Source organism: Puntigrus tetrazona, chromosome 9 (assembly GCF_018831695.1).
Source record: "Puntigrus tetrazona isolate hp1 chromosome 9, ASM1883169v1, whole genome shotgun sequence".
Lineage (NCBI taxonomy): Eukaryota > Metazoa > Chordata > Actinopteri > Cypriniformes > Cyprinidae > Puntigrus > Puntigrus tetrazona.
This window is the reverse complement of record NC_056707.1, coordinates 1877521-1904879: the sequence shown is the minus strand read 5'-3', so window position 1 is coordinate 1904879 and position 27359 is coordinate 1877521.

The window sequence follows — 27359 nt, the reverse complement described above, 5'->3', positions numbered from 1 at the left end:
TAGTCTGTGAGCCTGGATGTCTGGAAGTAGGTTTTGAATGCTCAAAAATTTGTTCCAGGGTTACCATGGTCGAGTGGATAAGCGTCCGAGAAGTCGCACTTAAACCGGCCAATATCGACTGGATGAAGCGCCTGGATGTCTGGATGTAGGTTTTGAACGCTCAAACATTTGTTACAGGGTTACCATGGTCGAGTGGATTAGCGTCCGAGAAGTCGCACTTGAACCGGACAATATCGCCTGGATGTCTGGACTTAGGTTTTGAACGCTTAAAAATTTCTTCCAGGGTTACCACGGTCGAGTGGGAAAGCCTACGAGAAGTCACTCTTAACCCTGTCAAGATCATGCCCATAAAAGTTTAATAGTAATGGGTTGAATCTGTGGGCCCAGGCCTTTACTGAATAAAATCATGCCCAGTAATGTGTTGCTGTTATGGGGTTTGTCTGTGAGCCTGGATGTCTGGATTTAGGTTTTGAACGCTTAAAAATTTCTTCCAGGGTTAATATGGTCGAGTGGGAAAGCCTACGAGAAGTCACACTTAACCCGGCCAAGATCATGCCCCTATTAGTGTTATAGTAATGGAGTGAGTTTGTGGGCCCAAGCCTTAAGGAAAACTGTAATACAGGGCCTTTACTGAATAAAATCACGCCCAGTAATGAGTTACTGTTATGGGGTTAGTCTGTGAGCCTGGATGTCTGGACCTAGGTTTTGAACGCTTAAAAATTTCTTCCAGGGTTACCATGGTCGAGCGGGAAAGCCTACGAGAAGTCACACTTAACCCGGCCAAGATCACGCCTTTTATAGTGTCATAGTAATCGGGTGAGTCTGTGGGCTCAGGCCTTTACTGAATAAAATAAACCCGACAAAGATCATGCCCTTGAAAGTGTTATAGTACTGGGGTGAGTTTGTGGGCCCAGGCCTTGAAGAAAACTGTAATACAGGGCCTTTAGTGAATAAAATCATGTCCAGTAATGTCTTGCTGTTATGGGGTTAGTCTAGAGCCTGGATATCTGGACGTAGGTTTTGAATGCTCAAATATTTGTTCCAGGGTTACCATGGTCGAGTGGATTAGCATCCAAAGAGTTGCACTTAAACCGGCCAATAACACCTGGATGAAGGCCCTGGATGTCTGGGCTTAGGTTTTGAACGCTTAAAAATTTCTTCCTGGTGTAGCGTGAGGGCATGGAGGAAGAGGAGCAGAACACACCTTACAGATGTTAGCTGGTAACTTTAAATCCTTCACCTATAGCGAATCCGACTACGCCAGAATGTAGCGTGAGGGCATGGAGGAAGAGGAGCAGAACACACCTTACAGATGTTAGCTGGTAACTTTAAATCCTTCACCTATAGCGAATCCGACTACGCCACCTGGAGAGTTCTCCCCCAGGAAATAGAACTAGCTCAAATATGACTATTTGGCCACACACGTTCAATTCTCATATGAATAGGCGAGAGACGTGAGTAAAGTATGAAAGTACAAAATTTATTTTCACAATTGTTTCACCATTTAAAAGTCACATTGAATCCTCATCACCTACTGCCGGCAGCACTCTCCAATGGTAACTGCAGTAAATCAAATAAAATTTTGTAAACAAATATATATATACACAAACTATTCCAAAATGGATGTAGGCATTAAATTACCAAAACAAAAACATAAAAAAAATAAGAAACCAACTCACAGGGCTGAGGTCACACACGGGAGTGATCACCAGTGCTGAATTTAGCCAAAAGCACACTTACACACCTCCACACACACACCCCGACACACTCACTGCACACACAAACGTGTCCACAGCAAATGATGAAGTGACACCACCACCTCAAGCTCCTGCACCCGTGGAACCCCAGCTCCTGTAAGAAGATAAAAATAAAATGAGTATATGCAATGTGTATTACACAAACCAAAACCTTACACACTAATCCAGGCAATAATGTCACAAGAAAAAGGAAACGAACAAACAAATTCAACCAAGGCAAACTAATGTTGAATATAAACAATACAAAATGTCCAACAAAACAAAAAATACACAAATTATAAAAAAGGAAAGAAAAAGAATACAATTTTTGTAGTTCCACAATGGAGGAGCAAAATCCACACAGGGCACCGGCTACTCCATAATCAAATAGATGCCCTCAAGCAGAACCACTTTAAACAAAACAAAACAAAAACAAACAATAATAACCAGTAACAAATCACAATCACAGGGATCAGTAGTAGATAGCAGGTAGCAGGTAGCAGATAGCAGGTAGCAGATAGCAGGTAGCAGGTAGCGGGAAGCAGATAGCGGGTAATAGATCTCCGTATCAACTAAGACTTCCGAGTAACCGAAAGTTCACGGCGCGACAGGAAAAAACGTCAGAACGCAGCGCATTTAATCGCCCAGGACGAAAGGGAGAATCCTACAAAAGATATGGGCAATTAACACCATTACCGCTTGCAAATCACACACTAATATTCCCCTTTAACCACCACCTAATAGAGACTTACCAAACCGGAAAAAGTATGCTCGCACGCATTCACAAATTGGGATTCGCATCCTCAGTAATACCAATAACAAGCTAGGGTACAGGAAACTGCCTATTATTCAAACTGCGCACTCCGTCCATACCAACCCATTTTCTAGCAGTATTAAGCGCTTACCTGAATAAACAGCAGTCATTAAACTCATGGCCATCGACAGAAAACAAAGGAAAAGACAGGCTAGAATGAAATAACAACCGATTAGTCCACAACATTATAAAAGAGACAAGCGAAGAGCTAACTGCTAACACATACCTAAAACACAAGTCAACATAACAAAAAACCAAAAAGGCGGGCCGGAGGTGACGCATGACCCAACAAAGCCAACCTGCTCTAAAATAGGTCACACTTACTGCTGATTGGCTGTTACAAATGTCAGTCACCATCACTTATCCAATACGATCGGTCACAATCCACCCCCACCTTCTGTACCGTCGCCTCGACGGTGAACTAATAAAAAAAAGACATGCCCTCTAGGCCCTTCAATCCCAAGGACGAAACCATACCTCCGCTGCACTACCAACTATACTGGACACTATGCCTACACCAAGTGACCGTGGCAGATGATGTACATTAGAATGCTGCCCAGCCGTACTCCGTCCCGTCCTACGCACCACACTCTCACCCATCACCACTGAACCTAATGGAGGGTTCCTTACAGGCTGCAAATCAGCTATCATCTCTGTAATATCTTCTGCTCCCTGAGCCTCACCAGCATCCTGAGGGACAGGGGGGGGAGGAATCTCTTGAGATGCTTGCCTACTAATAACCTGTGGTGCTTCTGACACCAAAACAAACAAGTCTCCCTCATCCAACTCCTCCTCACGAGGCAGCACAGGTTCGACCAATGGAACATTGGGCCGGTCAGGGAGGGAATCCTCTTACCTGAGGCTTCAATAAAGACCGTGTACATGCTTTAACTTACTTAAATCTGTAGTAGGAGCAATTGTGTACACAACACCCCCTTCCTTCGGTGCCTTCAGGATCTGGTACACCGCTGAGCTCCAGAGGTCATGAATCTTATGTCTACCTCTCACACTACAGTCGCGAAGATACACAAGTTGACCCTCCCTCAGAGGTATGTCACGCACCTGAAGGTCATACCTAGCTTTCCGGCGATCGGCTGCGGCCTCCAACCGCCTACGAGCACCCTCAAAAGCAACCTGCAGCCGATTCTGATGCTCTAACACCCACTGATGGACACTACCTGCCAATGGTTCTTCAACCCTACCAAGCAAAAAATCAACTGGAAGTCTAGGCTCTTGCCCAAACATCAGAAAGTAGGGGGATTCCCCCGTAGATTGGTGAGGTGTGGTGTTGTAGGCGAAAAGCACCTGGGGGAGACAAGACGGCCACTCCCCTTTCCTAGATAACGGCAGTGTGCGCAAAAGATTGTGTAAGGTCCTATTAAAGCGCTCACACTGGCCGTTTCCCGCTGGATGGTATGGGGTTGTACGTGACTTTTCCACCCCATATAACCGACACAACTGCTGAATGAGGACGGACTCGAAATTACGGCCTTGGTCGGAATGGATACGGCCCGGCACCCCAAACTTACCGAACCACTCAGCCACCAGAACCTGGGCCACAGTCTCAGCCCGTTGGTCCCTAGTCGGTACCGCTAAGGTGTACTTGGAAAAATGTCAGTCATGACCAAGACATTTTCTACCCCAGAATTCGAAGGTTCCAACACAGTAAAATCCAATGCCACGATCTCGTTTGGCGTGCAGCCAACAGATGTCCCATGAAGCTAACTGGGGTAGGCTGAACACCCCTAGCACACTGACACCTTTCACACTCCTGGCACCAGCGGGCAATGTCCCCCGACATTCCAGGCCAGTAGCACCGCTGCCACACCAACTGTGTGGTACGCTCTACCCCCTGGTGCCCATGCTGTTGGTGCAGTTGTGTCAATACCTCAGACTTCATGGCAGATGGCAGCAACACTTGGAGGACCTCTTCTCCACCGTCTGGACGAAACACACGACGATAAAGCACCCCTTTAATCTCCCTCAAGCGATCCCACTGTCTAAGTAAGACCACAGCAGACCTGGAGAGTTTCTTTCGCTCCTCAACACTTGGTGGCGCTTTCCGCCTCCAAAACACCAGTAACTCTCCGATAACTGAATCAGCCTGCTGCTGGTCACCGATGTCCTTCCTAGAAGAGCAAGGAAAGGATACTATTTGATTTACCTGACTCACCACCTCCCTCGGCTAGCTTGACGCAATGAGGTGGGAACCACCACACCTGGACCCATGTCCAGAACTTCTGCCACGGGGGGATTCTGACGCGACAAAGCATCCGCGTTTCGATTTGTCTTACCAGATCTGTATTTGATTTCAAAATCAAACGCAGCCAGCTGGGCAGCCCAGCGCTGTTCCATGGCACCCAACTTGGCAGAGGTCAGGTAGCTAAGAGGATTATTATCGGTATAGACTACACACTTATGACCCAGAAGGTACTCCCTAAACTTCTCAGTCATGGCCCACTTGAGCGCAAGAAACTCCAGCTTCATGGAACTGTAGTTAGATGTATTGCGCTCAGTGGGCCTAAGACCTCGGCTACCATAAGCTATGGGACGTACCTTACCCTGCTGCTCTTGGGAGAGGACTGCCCCTAGCCCCCCATGACTAGCGTCCACCTCCAAAATAAAGGGAAGCGAAAAGTCTGCATAGGCGAGCACAGGGGCTGTGGTAAGTCTATACCTCAACTCCTCAAAGCCACTCTGACACTCACTAGACCAGGCCTGCTCAAACTCATTAGGGCCATGCTTGGACCTTTCGGGCTGCCAGCTTTGCCACCAGCCTGTGGAGGGGGGCCGCCAGTCTTGCGAACCCCTCCACAAAACGCCGGTAGTAGCTAGCAAACCCCAAAAATGAACGCAACCCCAAACACTATTGGGCTGAGGCCACTTTAAAACTGCCTCGATCTTACCTGGGTCCGTAGAGACTCCTCCTGAGGAGATCACATGCCCCAAATATTGCACCTCCTGCTTAAAGAATGCGCATTTTGATAACTTGGCTTTCAGGCCTTCCCTAAGCAGCCGGCTTAAGACAACCTCCATTCGGGCTAAATGCTGATCTACTGACACCGAAAACACTACGATATCGTCCAAATACAAGAGCAAAGATTGGCACTGTTGGTCCCCAAACAACCGCTCCATTAATCGCTGGAAGGTGCTGGGGGCATTACAAAGGCCAAACGGCATCCGGTTCCATTCAAATAGCCCGAATGGAGTACAAAACGCAGTCTTTGATTTATCAGCCTCACTTACAGGGACCTGATTATACCCGCTGGCAAGGTCCATGGTAGAAAACCAACGTGCCCCCGCCAGCGAGTCTAGTGTCTCCTCAATGCGGGGCAAAGGGAAAGCATCCTTCCTTGTCTTAGCATTTAAATGACGGTAGTCTACACACATACGTAGGCTACCGTCTTTCTTTTTAACCAAGACAATTGGTGACGCATACGGGCTGCAGCTTTCCCTTATTACTTGAGCTTCCATCAATTGATTAATGTGTGCCTTGACGACCTCGTATTCCGACGGAGGAATGCGCCTATAACGCTGCCTCACGGGTACGTCGTCCATCAAGGGGATTTCATGGGAAATGAGACTGGTACATCCCAAATCACCCTCATGTATGGAAAATACAGATGCATACTTTTCAAGTAGTGCCCTCACCTTGCCTTGGTCTTCTGCTGACAGTACAGACAAATCAATAGCCCTAATTTGTTCCTGTACCGACTGGGCAGCCTGTGCGACCTGCGTACTCACCCTAGCCGAAACCACTGGAACTTCTGAGATCTCTGGGGTAAGCTGACCACATAAACCTGGTTGACCGTACCCACCACTGTGCTAGCATATACCACCACATCAGCTGTGCTAACATTAACCACGGGCACGTAAGCAGTGCCACGGTCTACCTGAACCAAAGCAGTAGAAGCCAACAACCCCGCTGGAAGGCCAGAGTCGGGTGGCTCAAAGAGAACAGTACCCCGGAGTACTGTGTTGAACAGGTTACTGCAACCAATTTCATGGTGCCCCGGGATGCGACACGCCTGGCGCCCCGCACTTTGACTCTACCCCCCTGACTTAAATCTGGCTGGACTTCAATGTGGTGGCAATGTTGTAAAGCCTGAAATACAGAAGGGGGAGCCTGTGAGACCATGGGCAGATCGAAAAGTCGGGTGCCATGCTGGCCAAAGAGCTCCCGATAGCAGCGGCCCAGGATGTTCATTCCCAGAACCCCAGGAACCTGAGCACACATACTACCAGGAGGGTCTCTAACCACCAACACCCCGCAACCTGCAACCACCTGCCCACACAACTCCACATCTAGTTCTAGGTAACCCATATATGGGATCGAAGGCCATTCGCAGCCCGAAGTTGCAACCAATGGCACGACCTAAGCTGTTCCTGACCCCACGCCCCAAAATTTTGCACAAAACAGCTCTCAGTAATGGTGGACACCATAGACCCAGTGTCCACCAGACACGGTACCTTAACCCCGCCCATACATACGACAAGTTGCGGACACGTTGACATAAAACGAGACATAAAATTTACATCCGTTAGAACATTCGAGCCTGTCCTTCCCCGACCGAGCTGTGGCCCTGCAGCTCAGCGGGAACTAGTTTTCCGATGGTTGCCCAGACTGCACACCCTCGCCGGCGGAATCTGCACGTGCTGGTGGAAAACGAGGAGGCCTTCGTTCCCAGTACACTCCCTGGCAAAATGGCCAGGTTGCTGACATCGACGACAAATAACCTGTCCGGGCCGGGATAATTGAGAGTGTGGTTGAAAATTTTGAATCTGAGCCACACTTTGAGTCAATTGATTCAATTGCTGTTGCTGCTTTTTCAGCATTTCTCTCAACTCACTGAATTCAGAACACGCTGCACTACTACTTTCCAGGTGCTGGTGTCCCTGTACCCCATATTGTATACCATAAGCAGATGGTACGGATTGGCTACGACCACGCGTTCCCCCAGGCAGACCCTCCCGTTCCCAGCGCATTGCTTCGCTACGAACGTCCAACAACATAGCAGTAGGTTGGCGACGAACAAACTGTTTTAGTTCACGTCGAAGAGCACCGTCACGAACGTGTTCAACAAATTGGTCGCGCAACAAAATATCTGCACTTGGCCTACCATGAGGCGACTGTCGCTTACTTTTCCCAGAGATTTAGCAGGACTAGGGAAAACTCTAATAGAGTCTCCCCATCCTGTTGTTTTCTGGAAAAAAAAAGACTCTTGAAGAGCTACATAAGAACTAGTGCAGCCATACAATTCGCGCAACGCCTGAATAATTTTGTTTGGATCCTCCCTCTCGTCCCTTGGCCGATATCGAATTTCGTCTCTCGCCTCTCCCTCCAAATGATCAAACAAGAAAAACGCTTGATCAACAGCAGAGAGATGGCGAAGTCGCATGCAGGTCTGAGCCTCCTCCACCCACTCCTCAATCATAATGCCAGATCTACCATTAAATTTTGAACAATTTCGATCTCGTGGAACAAAAACAAATCGATCCGTCACTGAAGAACTAGGGACAGCAGGCGGAGGATCTACCACTGCTGGAATAGAAACATTAGAAGGACCAGGTTGTGCAACGAGAACTTGCTCTTGTCGCAATTTTTCATTATCTGCCCTCAATTGGGCTACCAATTCTCGCAATTCACGTAGCTCTTCATCCATAGCTGCAAATTACAAATCACTCACCACTACGGATGAACACTCTTTAGAACACCTGCTCCTGCAAAAAGATAACAAACAAACCAAAAAAAAAAAAAAAAAAAGAAGAGAACACAAAACCAATACTCACGTCTCTGCACTAAACCATAACGAGATCCTGCCGACTACGCCAGAATGTAGCGTGAGGGCATGGAGGAAGAGGAGCAGAACACACCTTACAGATGTTAGCTGGTAACTTTAAATCCTTCACCTATAGCGAATCCGACTACGCCAGAATGTAGCGTGAGGGCATGGAGGAAGAGGAGCAGAACACACCTTACAGATGTTAGCTGGTAACTTTAAATCCTTCACCTATAGCGAATCCGACTACGCCACCTGGAGAGTTCTCCCCCAGGAAATAGAACTAGCTCAAATATGACTATTTGGCCACACAGGTTCAATTCTCATATGAATAGGCGAGAGACGTGAGTAAAGTATGAAAGTACAAAATTTATTTTCACAATTGTTTCACCATTTAAAAGTCACATTGAATCCTCATCACCTACTGCCGGCAGCACTCTCCAATGGTAACTGCAGTAAATCAAATAAAATTTTGTAAACAAATATATATATATACACAAACTATTCCAAAATGGATGTAGGCATTAAATTACCAAAACAAAAACATAAAAAAAAATAAGAAACCAACTCACAGGGCTGAGGTCACACACGGGAGTGATCACCAGTGCTGAATTTAGCCAAAAGCACACTTACACACCTCCACACACACACACACACCCCGACACACTCACTGCACACACAAACGTGTCCACAGCAAATGATGAAGTGACACCACCACCTCAAGCTCCTGCACCCGTGGAACCCCAGCTCCTGTAAGAAGATAAAAATAAAATGAGTATATGCAATGTGTATTACACAAACCAAAACCTTACACACTAATCCAGGCAATAATGTCACAAGAAAAAGGAAAGGGAAACGAACAAACAAATTCAACCAAGGCAAACTAATGTTGAATATAAACAATACAAAATGTCCAACAAAACAAAAAATACACAAATTATAAAAAAGGAAAGAAAAAGAATACAATTTTTGTAGTTCCACAATGGAGGAGCAAAATCCACACAGGGCACCGGCTACTCCATAATCAAATAGATGCCCTCAAGCAGAACCACTTTAAACAAAACAAAACAAAAACAAACAATAATAACCAGTAACAAATCACAATCACAGGGATCAGTAGTAGATAGCAGGTAGCAGGTAGCAGATAGCAGGTAGCAGATAGCAGGTAGCAGGTAGCGGGAAGCAGATAGCGGGTAATAGATCTCCGTATCAACTAAGACTTCCGAGTAACCGAAAGTTCACGGCGCGACAGGAAAAAAACGTCAGGAACGGCGCATTTAATCGCCCAGGACGAAAGGGAGAATCCTACAAAAAGATATGGGCAATTAACACCATTACCGCTTGCAAATCACACACTAATATTCCCCTTTAACCACCACCTAATAGAGACTTACCAAACCGGAAAAAGTATGCTCGCACGCATTCACAAATTGGGATTCGGCATCCTCAGTAATACCAATAACAAGCTAGGGTACAGGAAACTGCCTATTATTCAAACTGCGCACTCCGTCCATACCAACCCATTTTCTAGCAGTATTAAGCGCTTACCTGAATAAACAGCAGTCATTAAACTCATGGCCATCGACAGAAAACAAAGGAAAAGACAGGCTAGAATGAAATAACAACCGATTAGTCCACAACATTATAAAAGAGACAAGCGAAGAGCTAACTGCTAACACATACCTAAAACACAAGTCAACATAACAAAAAACCAAAAAGGCGGGGCCGGAGGTGACGCATGACCCAACAAAGCCAACCTGCTCTAAAATAGGTCACACTTACTGCTGATTGGCTGTTACAAATGTCAGTCACCATCACTTATCCAATACGATCGGTCACACTGGGTTACCATGGTCGAGTGGGAAAGCCTATGAGAAGTCATTCTTAACCCTGTCAAGATCATGCTCTTTAAAGTTTTATAGTAATGGAGTGAGTTTGTGTCTCCAAGCCTTAACGAAAACTGTAATACAGGGCCTTTACTGAATAAAATCATGCCCAGTAATATGTTACTGTTATGGGGTTAGTCTGTGAGCCTGTATGTCTGGACGTAGGTTTTGAATGCTTGAATATTTCTTCCAGGGTTGCCATTGTTGAGTGGGAAAGACTACGAGAAGTCACACTTAAACCGGCCAAGATCATGCCCATAATAGTGTTATAGTAATGGGGTGAGTCTGTGGGCTCAGGCCTTTACTGAATAAAATAAACCCGACAAAGATCATGCCCTTGAAAGTGTTATAGTACTGGGGTGAGTTTGTGGGCCCAGGCCTTGAAGAAAACTGTAATACAGGGCCTTTAGTGAATAAAATCATGCCCAGTAATGTCTTGCTGTTATGGGGTTAGTCTTAAGCCTGGATATCTGGACGTAGGTTTTGAATGCTCAAATATTTGTTCCAGGGTTACCATGGTTGAGTGGATTAGCATCCGAGAAGTCGCACTTAAACCGGCCAATATCTCCTGGATGAAGCGCCTGGATGAAGCCCCTGGATGTCTGGACTTAGGCTTTGAATGCTTAAAAATTTCTTCCAGGGTTACCATGGTCGAGTGGGAAAGCCTATGAGAAGTCACTCTTAACCCTGTCAAAATCATGCCCTTTAAAGTTTTATAGTAATGTAGTGAGTTTGTGGGCCCAGACCTTAAAGAAAACTGTAATACAGGGCCTTTACTGAATAAAATCATGCCCAGTAATGTGTTACTGTTATGGGATTAGTCTGTGAGCCTGGATGTCTGGACGTAGGTTTTGAATGCTCAAAAATTTGTTCCAGGGTTACCATGGTCGAGTGGATAAGCGTCCGAGAAGTAGAACTTAAACCGGCCAATATTGACTGGATGAAGCGCCTGGATGTCTGGATGTAGGTTTTGAACGCTTAAACATTTGTTACAGGGTTACCATGGTCGAGTGGATTAGTGTCCGAGAAGTCACACTTAAACCGGACAATATCGCCTGGATGTCTTGAACGCTTAAAAATTTCTTCCAGGGTTACCATGGTCGAGTGGGAAAGCCTACGAGAAGTCACTCTTAACCCTGTCAAGATCATGCCCATAAAAGTTTAATAGTAATGGAGTGAGTTTGTGGGCCCAAGCCTTAAGGAAAACTGTAATACAGGGCCTTTACTAAATGAAATCATGCCCAGTAATGTGTTACTGTTATGGGGTTAGTCTGTGAGCCTGTATGTCTGGACGTAGGTTTTGAATGCTTGAATATTTCTTCCAGGGTTGCCATTGTTGAGAGGGAAAGACTACGAGAAGTCACACTTAAACCGGCCAAGATCACGCCCATAATAGTGTTGTAATAATGGCGTGAGTTTGTGGGCCCAGGCCTTTACTGAATAAAATAAACCCGACGAAGATCATGCCCTTGAAAGTGTTATAGTACTGGGGTGAGTTTGTGGGCCCAGGCCTTGAAGAAAACTGTAATACAGGGCCTTTAGTGAATAAAATCATGCCCAGTAATGTCTTGCTGTTATGGGGTTAGTCTAGAGCCTGGATATCTGGACGTAGGTTTTAAATGCTCAAATATTTGTTCCAGGGTTACCATGGTCGAGTGGATTAGCATCCAAAGAGTTGCACTTAAACCGGCCAATATCGCCTGGATGAAGGCCCTGGATGTCTGGACTTAGGTTTTGAACGCTTAAAAATTTCTTCCAGGGTTACCGTGGTCGAGTGGGAAAGCCAATGAGAAGTCACTCTTAACCCTGTCAAGATCACGCCCTTTAAAGTTTTATAGTAATGGGGTGAGTTTGTGTGCCCAGGCCTTAAAGAAAACTGTAATACAGGGCATTTACTGAATAAAATCATGCCCAGTAATGTGTTACTGTTATGGGGTTAGTCTGTGAGCCTGGATGTCTGGATTTAGGTTTTGAACGCTTAAAAATTTCTTCCAGGGTTACCATGGTCGAGTGGGAAAGCCTACGAGAAGTCACACTTAACCCGGCAAAGATCATTCCCATAAAAGTTTTATAGTAATGGGGTGAGTCTGTTTGCCCAGGCCTTTACTGAATAAAATCATGCCCAGTAAGGTGTTCCTGTTATGGGGTTAGTCTGTGTGCTTGGATGTCTGGATGTAGGTTTTGAATGCTTAAAAGTTTCTACCAGATTTACCATTGTCGAGTAAGAAAGCCTACGAGAAGTCACACTTAACCCGGCCAAGATCATGCCAATAAAAGTTTTATAGTAATGAGTTGAGATTCTGGTCCCAGGCCTTTGCTGAATAAAATCATGCCCAGTAATGTGTTACTGTTATGGGGTTAGTCTGGGAGCCTGGATGTCTGGACGTAGGTTTTGAACGCTCAAATATTTGTTCCAGGGTTAACATGGTCGAGTGGAAAAGCGTCCGAGAAGTCGCACTTAAACTGGCCAATATCGCCTGAATGTCTGGATTTAGGTTTTGAACGCTTAAAAATTTCTTCCAGGGTTATCGTGGTCGAGCGGGAAAGCCTACGAGAAGTCACACTTAACCCGGCCAAGATCATGCCCATTATAATGTTATAGTAATGGGTTGAATCTGTAAGACCAGGCTTTTACTGAAAAAATCCATGCCTAGTAATGTGTTAGTGTTATGGGGTTAGTGTGTGAGCCTGGATGTCTGGATTTAGGTTTTGAATGCTTCAATATTTCTTCCAGGGTTACCATGGTCGAGTGGGAAAGCCTACGAGAAGTCACACTTAACCTGGCCAAGATCATGCTTATAAAAGTGTTATAGTAATGGGTGGAATCTGTGTGCCCAGGCCTTAATGAATAAAATCATGCCCAGTAATGTGTAACTGTTATGGGGTTAGTCTGTGAGCCTGGATGTCTGGACTTAGGTTTTGAATGCTTCAATATTTCTTCCAGGGTCACCATGGTCGAGTGGGAAAACCTACGAGAAGTCACACTTAACCCAGCCTAGATCATCCCCATGAAAGTGTCATAGTAATGGGGTGATTTTGTGGTTCCATGCCTTAAATAAAACTGTAATACAGGGCCTTTACTGAATGAAATCATGCCCAGTAATGTGTTATTGTTCTGGGGTTAGTCTGTGAGCCTGGATGTCTGGACGTAGGTTTTGAACGTTCAAATATTTGTTCCAGGGTTACCATGGTCGAGTGGATTAGCGTCCGAGAAGTCGCACTTAACCCGGCCAAGTTCATGCCCATGAAATTGTTATAGTAATGTGGTGAGTCTGTGCGTCCAGACTTTAAAGAAAGCTGTAATACAGGGCCTTTAGTAAATAAAATCATGTCCAGTAATGTGTTAATGTTATGGGGTTAGTTTGTGAGCCTGGATGTCTGGATTTAGGTTTTGAACGCTTAAAAATTTCATCCAGGGTTACCATGGTCGAGTGGGAAAGCCTACGAGAAGTCACACTTAACCCGGCCAAGATCATGCCCATGAAATTGTCATAGTAATGGAGTGAGTTTGTGGGCCCAGGCCTTTACTGAATAAAATCATGCCCAGTAATGTCTTGCTGTTATGGGGATAGTCTTGAGCTTGGATATCTGGACTTACTTTTTGAAATGTTAAAAATGTCTTCCCCCCCCTCCGAGGATCGCCACCTTAACGTGGTGGAGGGGTTTGAGTGCCTGAATGACCCTAGGAGCTAGGTTGTCCGGGGCTATATGCCCCTGGTAGGGTCTCCCATGGCAAACAGGTCCTAGGTGACAAGCCAGACAAAGAGCGGTCCATGATACCCTTATGGAAAAGACCTGGAATGGAGTCGCGACGTGCCGCCCGGTATGGCGCAGCCGGCCCCGCCATGGAGCCCAGGCCTGGGGCCGGGCCGGCATGCGAGCGCCTGGTGGCCGGGTCTTGCCCCACGGGACCCGGCCGGGCTCAGCCCAAACAGCGGCGTGGGGCCATCCCCGTGGGCCCACCACCTGCAGGAGGGACCGTAAGGGGCGGTGCCTTGTGGTTTGGGTAGCAGTCGAAGGCGGGGACCTCGACAACCCAACCCCTGGACTCAGAATCTAGTTTTAGGGACATGGAACGTCACCTCTCTGGGGGAAGGAGCCTGAGTTGTTGCGTGAGGTTGAGAGATACCGGCTAGAGATAGTCGGGCTCACCTCCACGCACTGCTTGGACTCTGGAACCCATCTTCTCGAAAGGGGCTGGACTCTTCACTACTCTGGTGTTGCCCGCAGTGAGAGGCGGCAGGCTGGTGTGGGCTTGCTCATAGCTCCCCAGCTTAGCCGCCATGTGTTGGAGTCTAACCCGTGGACAAGAGGGTCGCCTCCCTGCGACTTCAGGTTGGGGGAGGACTCTCACTGTCATTTGTGCCTACGGGCCGAATGGCAGTGTAGAGTACCCGCCTTCTTGGAGTCCTTGGGAGGGTGCTGGAAAGTGCTCCAACCGGGGACTCTATCGTCCTGCTGGGGGACTTCAACGCTCACGTTGGTGATGCTAGTGACACCTGGAGGGGCGTGATTGGGAGGAACGGCCCCCCCGATCTAAACCTGAGTGGTGTTCTGTTGTTGGAATTCTGTGCTAGGCACGGTCTGTCCATAACGAACACCATGTTCAAGCATAAGGGTGTCCACCAGTACACCTGGCATCAGGACACCCTAGGCGGAGGTCGATGATCGACTTTGTGGTTGTATCATCTGATCTCCGGCCGCATGTCTTGGACACTCGGGTGAAGAGAGGGGCGGAGCTGTCAACTGATCACCACCTGGTGGTGAGTTGGATCCGTTAGGCGGGAGGAGGCCGGACAGACTTGGCAGGCCCAAACGTATCCGTGAGGGTCTGTTGGGAACGTTTGGCAGAGACCCTGTCAGGGAGATCTTCAACTCCGCCTCCGCAGAACTTTGACCGGATCCCGAGGGAGGCTGGAGACATTGAGTCCGAATGGACTATGTTCTCTACCTCTTTGGTCGACGCAGCCGTCCGGAGCTGTGGCCGTAAAGTCTCCGGTGCGTGTCGTGGCGGCAACCCCCGAACCCGATGGTGGACACCGGAAGTAAGGGATGCCGTCAAGCTGAAGAAGGAGTCCTATCGGGCATGGTTGGCCCGAGGACCCCTGAAGCAGCTGACAGGTACCGTGGGCCAAGCGGACTGCTGCCCGGTGGTTGTGCAGGCAAAAACTCGGGTCTGGGAGGAGTTCGGGGAGGCCATGGAAAATGACTATCGAACGGCCTCAAAGAGGTTCTGGCAAACCGTCCGACGCCTCAGAAAGGGAAAGCAGTGCCCTGCCAACACCGTATATAGTGCTGATGGGAACCTGCTAACCTCGACTGGGGATATTGTGGGGCGGTGGAAGGAATACTTTGAGGACCTCCTCAATCCCGTCAACACGTCTTCCACTGAGGGAGCAGAGGCCGGGATCCGGGGGGACTCGACCATTACCCTAGCTGAGGTCACTGAGGTGGTTGAGAAGCTCCTCTGTGGCAAGGCACCAGGGTGGGGCGAGATCCGCCCGGAATACCTCAGGTCTCTGGATGTTGTGGGGCTGTCTTGGCTGACACGCCTCTGCAGCATCGCGTGGACGCGGGAAAGTGCCTCTGGACTGGCAGACGGGGTGGTGGTTCCTCTTTTCAAGAAGGGGACCGGAGGGTGTGCTCCAACTATAGGGGATCACACTTCTCAGCCTCCTGGGAAAGTCTATGCCAGGGTACTGGAGAGGAGAATCCGCCCGATAGTTGAACCTCGGCTTCAAGAGGAACAATGCGGGTTTCGCCTGGACGTGGAACACTGGACCAGCTCTATACCCTCTCCAGGATGCTGGAGGGTTCCTGGGAGTTTGCCCAACCAGTCTACATGTGTTTTGTGGATTTGGAGAAGGCATTCGACCGGGTTCCTCGTGGTGTCCTGTGGGGGTGCTCTGGGAATATGGGGTAAGGGGCCTTTGCTAAGGGCTGTCCGATCCTGTATGATCAGAGCAGGAGCTTGGTTCGCATTGCCGGCATTAAGTCAGACTTGTTTCCAGTGCATGTTGGACTCCGACAGGGCTGCCCTTTGTCACCGGTCCTGTTCATTATTTTTATGGACAGGATTTCTAGGCGCAGTCAGGGGCCGGAGGGGGTCTGGTTTGGTGACCACAGGATAGCTTCTCTGCTTTTTGCTGATGATGTTGTTCTGTTGGCTGCATCTGGCCAAGACCTACAGTGTGTGCTGGGGCGGTTTGCAGCTGAGTGTGAAGCGGCAGGGATGAAAATCAGCACCTCCAAGTCTGAGGCCTTGGTCCTCAGTCGGACAAGGGTGGCTTGCCCCCTTCAGGTTGGTGGGGAGCTCCTGCCCCAGGTGGAGGAGTTTAAGTATCTTGGGGTCTCGTTCACGAGTGAGGGAAGGATGGAACGAGATTGACAGGCGGATCGGTGCAGCTTCTGCAGTAATGCAGTCGCTGTACTGGTCTGTCATGGTGAAAAAAGAGCTGAGCCGCAAGGCGAAGCTCTCGATTTACCGGTCGATCTTCGCTCCTACTCTCACCTATGGTCATGAGCTTTGGGTCATGACCGAAAGAATGAGATCCCGGATACAAGCGGTCGAAATGAGTTTCCTTCGTAGGGTGGCTGGGCGCCCCTTAGAGATAGGGTGAGGAGTTCAGTCACTCGGGAGGAGCTCGGAGTAGACCCGCTGCTCCTCCACATCGAGAGAGGCCAGCTGAGGTGGCTCGGGCATCTGTTCCGGATGCCTCCCGGACGCCTCCCAAGGGAGGTGTTCCGGGCATGTCCCACCGGGAAGAGGCCCCGGGGAAGACCTAGGACACGCTGGAGAGACTATGTCTCTCGGCTGGCCTGGGAGCGCCTCGGTGTCCCCCCGGAAGAGCTGGAGGAAGTGTCTGGGGAGAGGGAAGTCTGGGCATCCCTGCTTAGACTGTTGCCCCCGCGACCCGGCCCCGGATAAGCGGAAGAAAAAGAAGAAGAAGAAAATGTCTTCCAGGGTTACCATGGTCGAGTGAGAAAGCATACGAGAAGTCACACTTAACCCGGCAAAGATCATGCCCATAATAGTGTTATAGTAATGTGGTGAGTCTGTGGGCCCAGGCCTTTACTGAATAAACTCATGCCCAGTAATGTGTAACTGTTATGGCGTTAGTCTGTGAGCCTGGATGTCAGGATTTAGGTTTTGAATGCTTCAATATTTCTTCCAGGGTTACCATGGTCGAGTGGGAAAGCATACGAGAATTCATACTTAACCCGGCCAAGATCATGCCCATAATAGTGTTCTAGTAATGGAGTGAGTCTTTGGGCCCAGGCCTTTACTGAATAAAATTGTGCCCAGTAAAGTGTAACTGTTTTGGAATTAGTCTGTGAGCCTGGATTTCTGGATTTAGGTTTTGAATGCTTCAATATTTCTTCCAGGGTTACCATGGTCGAGTGGGAAAACCTACGAGAAGTCACACTTAACCCGGCCAAGATCATGCCCATGAAAGTGTCATAGTAATGGGGTGAGTTTGTGGGCCCAGGGCTTAAAGAAAACTTTAATACAGGGCCTTTAGTGAATAAAATCATGCCCAGTAATGTGTAACTGTTATGGGGTTAGTCTGTGAGCCTGGATGTCTGGATTTAGGTTTTGAATGTTTCAATATTTCTTCCAGGGTTACCATGGTCGAGTGGGAAAACCTACGAGAAGTCACACTTAACCCGGCCAAGATCATGCCCATGAAAGTGTCATAGTAATGGAGTGAGTTTGTGGGCCCAGGCCTTAAAGAAAACTGTAATACAGGGCCTTTAGTGAATAAAATAATGCCCCGTAATGTGTAACTGTTATGGGGTTAGTCTGTGAGCCTGGATGTCTGGATTTAGGTTTTGAATGCTTCAATATTTCTTCCAGGGTTACCATGGTCGAGTGGGAAGGCATAAAGGAAGTCACACTTTACCCTGCCAAGATCATGCCCATAATAGTGTTATAGTAATGGGGTGAGTCTGTGGGCCCAGGCCTTTACTGAATAAAATCATGCCCAGTAATGTGTTGCTGTTATGGGGTTTGTCTGTGAGCCTGGATGTCTGGATTTAGGTTTTGAACGCTTCAATATTTCTTCCAGGGTTACCATGGTCGAGTGGGAAAGCCTACGAGAAGTCGCACTTAACCCGGCCAAGATCATTGCCATAAAAGTTTTATAGTAATGGGGTGAGTCTGTTGGCCCAGGCCTTTACTGAATAAAATCATGCCCAGTAATGTGTTACTGTTAAGAGGTTAGTCTGTGTGCTTGGATGTCTGGACGTAGGTTTTGAATGCTTAAAAGTTTCTTCCAGGGTTACCATTGTCGAGTAAGAAAGCCTACGAGAAGTCACACTTAAGTCGGCCAAGATCATGCCCATAATAGTGTTGTAGTAATGGGGTGAGGCTGTGGGCCCAGGCCTTTACTGAATAAAATCATGCCGAGTAATGTGTTGCTGTTATGGGATTAGTCTATGAGCCTAGACGTCTGGACGTAGGTTTTGAACGCTCAAATATTTGTTCCAGGGTTACCATGGTCGAGTGGGAAAGCCTACGAAGTCACTCTTAACCCTGTCAAGATCATGCCCATAAAAGTTTTAAAGTAATGGGTTGAATCTGTGGGCCCAGGCCTTTACTGAATAAAATCATGCCCAGTAATGTGTTGCTGTTGTGGGGTTTGTCTGTGAGCCTGGATGTCTGGATTTAGGTTTTGAACGCTTAAAAATTTCTTCCAGGGTTAATTTGGTCGAGTGGGAAAGCCTATGAGAAGTCACACTTAACCCGGGCAAGATCATGCCCCTGTTAGTGTTATAGTAATGGAGTGAGTTTGTGGGCCCAAGCCTTAAAGAAAACTGTAATACAGGGCCTTTACTGAATAAAATCATGCCCAGTAATGTGTTGCTGTTATGGGGTTTGTCTGTGAGCCTGGATGTCTGGATTTAGGTTTTGAACGCTTCAATATTTCTTCCAGGGTTACCATAGTCGAGTGGGAAAGCCTACGAGAAGTCGCACTTAACCCGGCCAAGATCATTGCCATAAAAGTTTTATAGTAATGGGGTGAGTCTGTTGGCCCAAGCCTTTACTGAATAAAATCATGCCCAGTAATGTGTTACTGTTAAGAGGTTAGTCTGTGTGCTTGGATGTCTGGACGTAGGTTTTGAATGCTTAAAAGTTTCTTCCAGGGTTACCATGGTCGAGTGGAAAAGCGTCCGAGAATTCGCACTTAAACTGGCCAATATCGCCTGGATGAAGCGCCTGAATGTCTGGACTTAGGTTTTGAACGCTTAAAAATTTCTTCCATGGCTACCATGGTCGAGTGGGAAAGCCTACGAGAAGTCACACTTAACCCTACCAAGATCATGCCCATAAAAGTATTATAATAATGTGGTGAGTTTGTGGGGCCAGGCCTTTACTGAATAAATTCATGCCCAGTAATGTGTTGCTGTAATGGGGTTTGTCTGTGAGCCTGGATGTCTGAATTTAGGCTTTGAACGCTTAAAAATTTATTCCAGGGTTAATATGGTCGAGTGGGAAAGCCTACGAGAAGTCACACTTAACCCTGTCAAGATCATGCCCATAAAAGTTTTATAGTAATGGGTTGAATCTGTGGGCCCAGGCCTTTACTGAATAAACTCATGCCCAGTAATGTGTAACTGTTATGGCGTTAGTCTTTGAGCCTGGATGTCAGGATTTAGGTTTTGAATGCTTCAATATTTCTTCCAGGGTTACCATGGTCGAGTGGGAAAGCATACGAGAATTCATACTTAACCCAGCCAAGATCATGCCCATAATAGTGTTATAGTAATGGGGTGAGTCTGTGGGCCCAGGCCTTTACTGAATAAAATCGTGCCCAGTAAAGTGTAACTGTTTTGGAATTAGTCTGTGAGCATGGATTTCTGGATTTAGGTTTTGAACGCTTAAAAAATTCTTCCAGGGTTACCATGGTCGAATGGGAATGCCTACGAGAAGTCAGACTTAACCCGGCCAAGATCATGCCCATAAAAGTGTTATAGTAATGGGGTGAGTTTGTGGGCCCAGGCCTTAAAGAAAACTGTAATACAAGGCTTTTACTGAAAAAAATCATGCCCAGTAATGTGTTGCTGTTATGGGGTTAGTCTGTGAGCCTGGATGTCTGGACTTAGGTTTTGAACGCTTAAAAATTTCATCCAGGGTTACCATGGTCGAGTGGGAAAGCCTACGAGAAGTCACACTTATCCCGGCCAAGATCATGCCCATGAAATTGTCATAGTAATGGAGTGAGTTTGTGGGCCCAGGCCTTTACTGAATAAAATCATGCCCAGTAATGTCTTGCTGTTATGGGGATAGTCTTGATCTTGGTTATCTGGACTTACTTTTTGAAATGTTAAAAATGTCTTCCAGGGTTACCATGGTCGAGTGAGAAAGCATACGAGAAGTCACACTTAACCCGGCAAAGATCATGCCCTTAATAGTGTTGTAGTAATGTGGTGAGTCTGTGGGCCCAGGCCTTTACTGAATAAACTCATGCCCAGTAATGTGTAACTGTTATGGCGTTAGTCTGTGAGCCTGGATGTCAGGATTTAGGTTTTGAATGCTTCAATATTTCTTCCAGGGTTACCATGGTCGAGTGGGAAAGCATACGAGAATTCATACTTAACCCGGCCAAGATCATGCCCATAATAGTGTTCTAGTAATGGGGTGAGTCTTTGGGCCCAGGCCTTTACTGAATAAAATTGTGCCCAGTAAAGTGTAACTGTTTTGGAATTAGTCTGTGAGCCTGGATTTCTGGATTTAGGTTTTGAATGCTTCAATATTTCTTCCAGGGTTACCATGGTCGAGTGGGAAAACCTACGAGAAGTCACACTTAACCCGGCCAAGATCATGCCCATGAAAGTGTCATAGTAATGGGGTGAGTTTGTGGGCCCAGGGCTTAAAGAAAACTTTAATACAGGGCCTTTAGTGAATAAAATCATGCCCAGTAATGTGTAACTGTTATGGGGTTAGTCTGTGAGCCTGGATGTCTGGATTTAGGTTTTGAATGCTTCAATATTTCTTCCAGGGTTACCATGGTCGAGTGGGAAAACCTACGAGAAGTCACACTTAACCCGGCCAAGATCATGCCCATGAAATTGTCATAGTAATGGAGTGAGTTTGTGGGCCCAGGCCTTAAAGAAAACTGTAATACAGGGCCTTTAGTGAATAAAATAATGCCCCGTAATGTGTAACTGTTATGGGGTTAGTCTGTGAGCCTGGATGTCTGGATTTAGGTTTTGAATGCTTCAATATTTCTTCCAGGGTTACCATGGTCGAGTGGGAAGGCATACAGGAAGTCACACTTTACCCTGCCAAGATCATGCCCATAATAGTGTTATAGTAATGGGGTGAGTCTGTGGGCCCAGGCCTTTACTGAATAAAATCATGCCCAGTAATGTGTTGCTGTTATGGGGTTTGTCTGTGAGCCTGGATGTCTGGATTTAGGTTTTGAATGCTTCAATATTTCTTCCAGGGTTACCATGGTCGAGTGGGAAAGCCTACGAAGTCGCATTAACCCGCCAAGATCATTGCCATAAAAGTTTTATAGTAATGGGGTGAGTCTGTTGGCCCAGGCCTTTACTGAATAAAATCATGCCCAGTAATGTGTTACTGTTAAGAGGTTAGTCTGTGTGCTTGGATGTCTGGACGTAGGTTTTGAATGCTTAAAAGTTTCTTCCAGGGTTACCATTGTCGAGTAAGAAAGCCTACGAGAAGTCACACTTAAGTCGGCCAAGATCATGCCCATAATAGTGTTGTAGTAATGGGGTGAGTCTGTGGGTCCAGGCCTTAAAGAAAGCTGTAATACAGGGCCTTTAGTGAAAAAAATCATGCCCAGTAATGTGTTACTGTTATGGGGATAGTCTGTGAGCCTGGATGTCTGGATTTAAGTTTTGAACGCTTTAAAGTTTCTTCCGGCCAAGATCATGCCCTTAAAATTGTTATAGTAATGGGGTGAGTTTGTGGCCCCAGGCCTTAAAGAAAACTGTAATACAAGGCCTTTACTGAATAAAATCATGCCCAGTAATGTGTTGCTGTTATGGGGTTAGTCTTGAGCCTCGATATCTGGACTTGCTTTTTGAAATGTTAAAAATTTCTTCCAGGGTTACCATGGTCGAGTGGATAAGCGTCCGATAAGTCGCACTTAAACTGGCCAATATCGACTGGATGAAGCGCCTGGATGACCGGATGTAGGTTTTGAACGCTCAAACAGTTGTTCCAGGGTTACCATGGTCGACTGGATTAGCGTCCGAGAAGTCGCACTTAAACCGGACAATATCGCCTGGATATCTGGACTTAGTTTTTGAAATGTTAAAAATTTCTTCAAGGGTTACCATGGTCGAGTTGGAAAGCCTATGAGAAGTCACACTTAACCCGGCCAAGATCATGCCCATAATAGTGTTATAGTAATAGGGTGAGTCTGTGGGCCCAGGCCTTTACTGAATGAAATCATGCCCAGTAATGTGTTAATGTTATGGGGTTAGTCTGTGAGCCTGGATGTCTGGACGTAGGTTTTGAATGCTTCAATATTTCTTCCAGGGTTCCCATGGTCGAGTGGGAAAACCTACAAGAAGTCACACTTAAACCGGCCAAGATCATGCCCATGAAAGTGTTATAGTAATGGGTGAGTCTGTGGGCCCAGGCCTTTACTGAATGAAATCATGCTCAGTAATGTGTTGCTGTTATGGGTTTAGTCTGTGAGCCTGGATGTCTGGATTTAGGTTTTGAATGCTTCAATATTTCTTCCAGGGTTACCATGGTCGAGTGGGAAAACCTACGAGGTCACACTTAACCCAATCAAGCTCATGCCCATAATAGTGTTATAGTAATGGGTTGAGTCTGTGGGCCCAGGCCTTTACTGAAAAAAACCATACCCAGTAATGTGTTACTGTTAGTTAGTCTGTGAGCTTGGATGTCTGGATTTAGGTTTTGAACGTTTAAAAATTTCTTCCAGGGTAACCATGGTCGAGTGGGAAAAGCCTACGAGAAGTCACACTTAAGTCGGCCAAGATCATGCCCATAATAGTGTTGTAGTATTGGGGTGAGTTTGTGGGCCCAGGCCTTTACTGAATAAAATCATGCTCAGTAATGTGTTATTGTTATGGGATTAGTCTGTGAGCTTGGAGGTCTGGATTTAGGTTTTGAACGTTTAAAAATTTCTTCCAGGGTAACCATGGTCGAGTGGGAAAGCCTACGAGAAGTCACACTTAAGTCGGCCAAGATCATGCCCATAATAGTGTTGTAGTATTTGGGGTGAGTTTGTGGGCTGTGGGCCCAGGCCTTTACTGAATAAAATCATGCTCAGTAATGTGTTACTGTTATGGGATTAGTCTGTGAGCCTGGATGTCTGGACGTAGGTTTTGAATGCTCAAAAATTTGTTCCAGGGTTACCATGGTCGAGTGGATAAGCGTCCGAGAATTCTCACTTAAACTGGCCAGTATCGACTGGATGAAGCGCCTGGATGTCCGGATGTAGGTTTTGAACACTCAAACAGTTGTTCCAGGGTTACCATGGTCGACTGGATTAGCGTCCGAGAAGTCACACTTAAACCGGCCAAGATCATGCCCATAATATTGATATAGTAATGGGGTGAGTCTGTGGGCTCAGGCCTTTACTGAATAAAATCATGCCCAGTAATGTGTTACTGTTATGGGGTTAGTCTGTGAGCCTGGATGTCTGGATTTAGGTTTTGAATGCTTCAATTTTTCTTCCAGGGTTACCATGGTCGAGTGGGAAAACCTACGAGGTCACACTTAACCCAATCAAGCTCATGCCCATAATAGTGTTATAGTAATGGGTTGAATCTGTGGGCCCAGGCCTTTACTGAAAAAACCATGCCCAGTAATGTGTTACTGTTATGGGGTTATTCTGTGAGCCTGGGCGTAGGTTTTGAGCAGCTTAAAAATTTCTTCCAGGGTTACCATGGTCGAGTGGGAAAGCCTACGAGAAGTCACACTTAACCTGGCCAAGATCATGCCTATTATAGTGTTATAGTAATGGGGGTGAGTCTGTGGGCCAAGGCCTTTACTGAATAAAATCATGCCCAGTAATGTGTTACTGTTATGGGGTTAGTCTGTGAGCCTTGATATCTGGACGTAGGTTTTGAACACTCAAAAATTTCTTCCAGGGTTACCATGGTAGAGTCGGAAAGCCTACGAGAAGTCACACTTAACCCAGCCAAGATCAAGCCCATAATAGTGTTATAGTAATAGGGGGAGTCTTTGGGCCCAGGCCTTTACTGAATAAAATCATGCCCAGTAATGTGTTACTGTTATGGGGTTAGTCTGTGAGCCTGGATGTCTGGACGTAGGTTTTGAACGCTCAAATATTTGTTCCAGCGTTACCATGGTCGAGTGGAAAAGCGTCCGAGAAGTCGCACTTAAACTGGCCAATATCGCCTGGATGAAGCGCCGGAATGTCTGGACTTAGGTTTTGAACGCTTAAATATTTCTTCCAGGGTTCCCATGGTCGAGTGGGAAAACCTACAAGAAGTCACACTTAAACCGGCCAAGATCATGCCCATGAAAGTGTTATAGTAATGGGTGAGTCTGTGGGCCCAGGCCTTTACTGAATGAAATCATGCTCAGTAATGTGTTGCTGTTATGGGTTTAGTCTGTGAGCCTGGATGTCTGGATTTAGGTTTTGAATGCTTCAATACTTCTTCCAGGGTTACCATGGTCGAGTGGGAAAACCTACGAGGTCACACTTAACCCAATCAAGCTCATGCCCATAATAGTGTTATAGTAATGGGTTGAGTCTGTGGGCCCAGGCCTTTACTGAAAAAAACCATGCCCAGTAATGTGTTACTGTTAGTTAGTCTGTGAGCTTGGATGTCTGGATTTAGGTTTTGAACGTTTAAAAATTTCTTCCAGGGTAACCATGGTCGAGTGGGAAAGCCTACGAGAAGTCACACTTAAGTCGGCCAAGATCATGCCCATAATAGTGTTGTAGTATTGGGGTGAGTTTGTGGGCCCAGGCCTTTACTGAATAAAATCATGCTCAGTAATGTGTTATTGTTATGGGATTAGTCTGTGAGCTTGGAGGTCTGGATTTAGGTTTTGAACGTTTAAAAATTTCTTCCAGGGTAACCATGGTCGAGTGGGAAAGCCTACGAGAAGTCACACTTAAGTCGGCCAAGATCATGCCCATAATAGTGTTGTAGTATTGGGGTGAGTTTGTGGGCCCAGGCCTTTACTGAATAAAATCATGCTCAGTAATGTGTTACTGTTATGGGATTAGTCTGTGAGCCTGGATGTCTGGACGTAGGTTTTGAATGCTCAAAAATTTGTTCCAGGGTTACCATGGTCGAGTGGATAAGCGTCCGAGAATTCTCACTTAAACTGGCCAGTATCGACTGGATGAAGCGCCTGGATGTCCGGATGTAGGTTTTGAACACTCAAACAGTTGTTCCAGGGTTACCATGGTCGACTGGATTAGCGTCCGAGAAGTCACACTTAAACCGGCCAAGATCATGCCCATAATATTGATATAGTAATGGGGTGAGTCTGTGGGCTCAGGCCTTTACTGAATAAAATCATGCCCAGTAATGTGTTACTGTTATGGGGTTAGTCTGTGAGCCTGGATGTCTGGATTTAGGTTTTGAATGCTTCAATTTTTCTTCCAGGGTTACCATGGTCGAGTGGGAAAACCTACGAGGTCACACTTAACCCAATCAAGCTCATGCCCATAATAGTGTTATAGTAATGGGTTGAATCTGTGGGCCCAGGCCTTTACTGAAAAAAACCATGCCCAGTAATGTGTTACTGTTATGGGGTTATTCTGTGAGCCTGGACGTAGGTTTTGAACGCTTAAAAATTTCTTCCAGGGTTACCATGGTCGAGTGGGAAAGCCTACGAGAAGTCACACTTAACCTGGCCAAGATCATGCCTATTATAGTGTTATAGTAATGGGGGTGAGTCTGTGGGCCAAGGCCTTTACTGAATAAAATCATGCCCAGTAATGTGTTACTGTTATGGGGTTAGTCTGTGAGCCTTGATAACTGGACGTAGGTTTTGAACACTCAAAAATTTCTTCCAGGGTAACCATGGTAGAGTCGGAAAGCCTACGAGAAGTCACACTTAACCCAGCCAAGATCAAGCCCATAATAGTGTTATAGTAATAGGGGGAGTCTTTGGGCCCAGGCCTTTACTGAATAAAATCATGCCCAGTAATGTGTTACTGTTATGGGGTTAGTCTGTGAGCCTGGATGTCTGGACGTAGGTTTTGAACGCTCAAATATTTGTTCCAGCGTTACCATGGTCGAGTGGAAAAGCGTCCGAGAAGTCGCACTTAAACTGGCCAATATCGCCTGGATGAAGCGCCGGAATGTCTGGACTTAGGTTTTGAACGCTTAAAAATTTCTTCCAGGGTTACCATGGTCGAGTGGGAAAGCCTACGAGAAGTCACACTTAACCCAGCCAAGATAATTGCCCATAAGAATGTTATAGTAATGGGGTTAGTCTGTGGGTCCAGGCCTTAAAGAAAGCTGTAATACAGGGCCTTTAGTGAATAAAATCATGCCCAGTAACGTGTTACTGTTTTGGGGTTAGTCTGTGAGCCTGGATGTCTGGATTTAGGTTTTGTACGCTTAAAAATTAATTCCAGGGTTACCATGGTCGAGTGGAAAAGCCTACGAGAAGTCACACTTAACCCGGCCAAGATAAATGCCCATAAAAATGTTGTAGTAGTGGGGTGATTTTGTGGGTCCAGGCCTTTACTGAATAAAATCATGCCCAGTAATGTGTCACTGTTATGGGGTTAGTCTGTGAGCCTGGATGTCTGGATTTAGATTTTGAACGCTTCAATATTTCTTCCAGGGTTACCATGGTCGAGTGGGAAAGCCTACAAGAAGTCACTCTTAACCCTGTCAAGATCATGCCCATAAAAGTTTTATAGTAATGGGTTGAAGCTGTGGGCCCAGGCCTTTACTGAATAAAATCATGCCCAGTAATGTGTTTGCTGTTATGGGATTAGTCTGTGAGCCTGGATGTCTGGATTTAGGTTTTGAATGCTTCAATATTTCTTCCAGGGTTACCATGGTCGAGTGGGAAAACCTACGAGAAGTCACACTTAACCAGACAAAGATCATGCCCTTGAAAGTCTTATAGTAATGGATTGAGTCTGTGGGCCCAGGCCTTTACTGAATAAAATCATGCCCAGTAATTTGT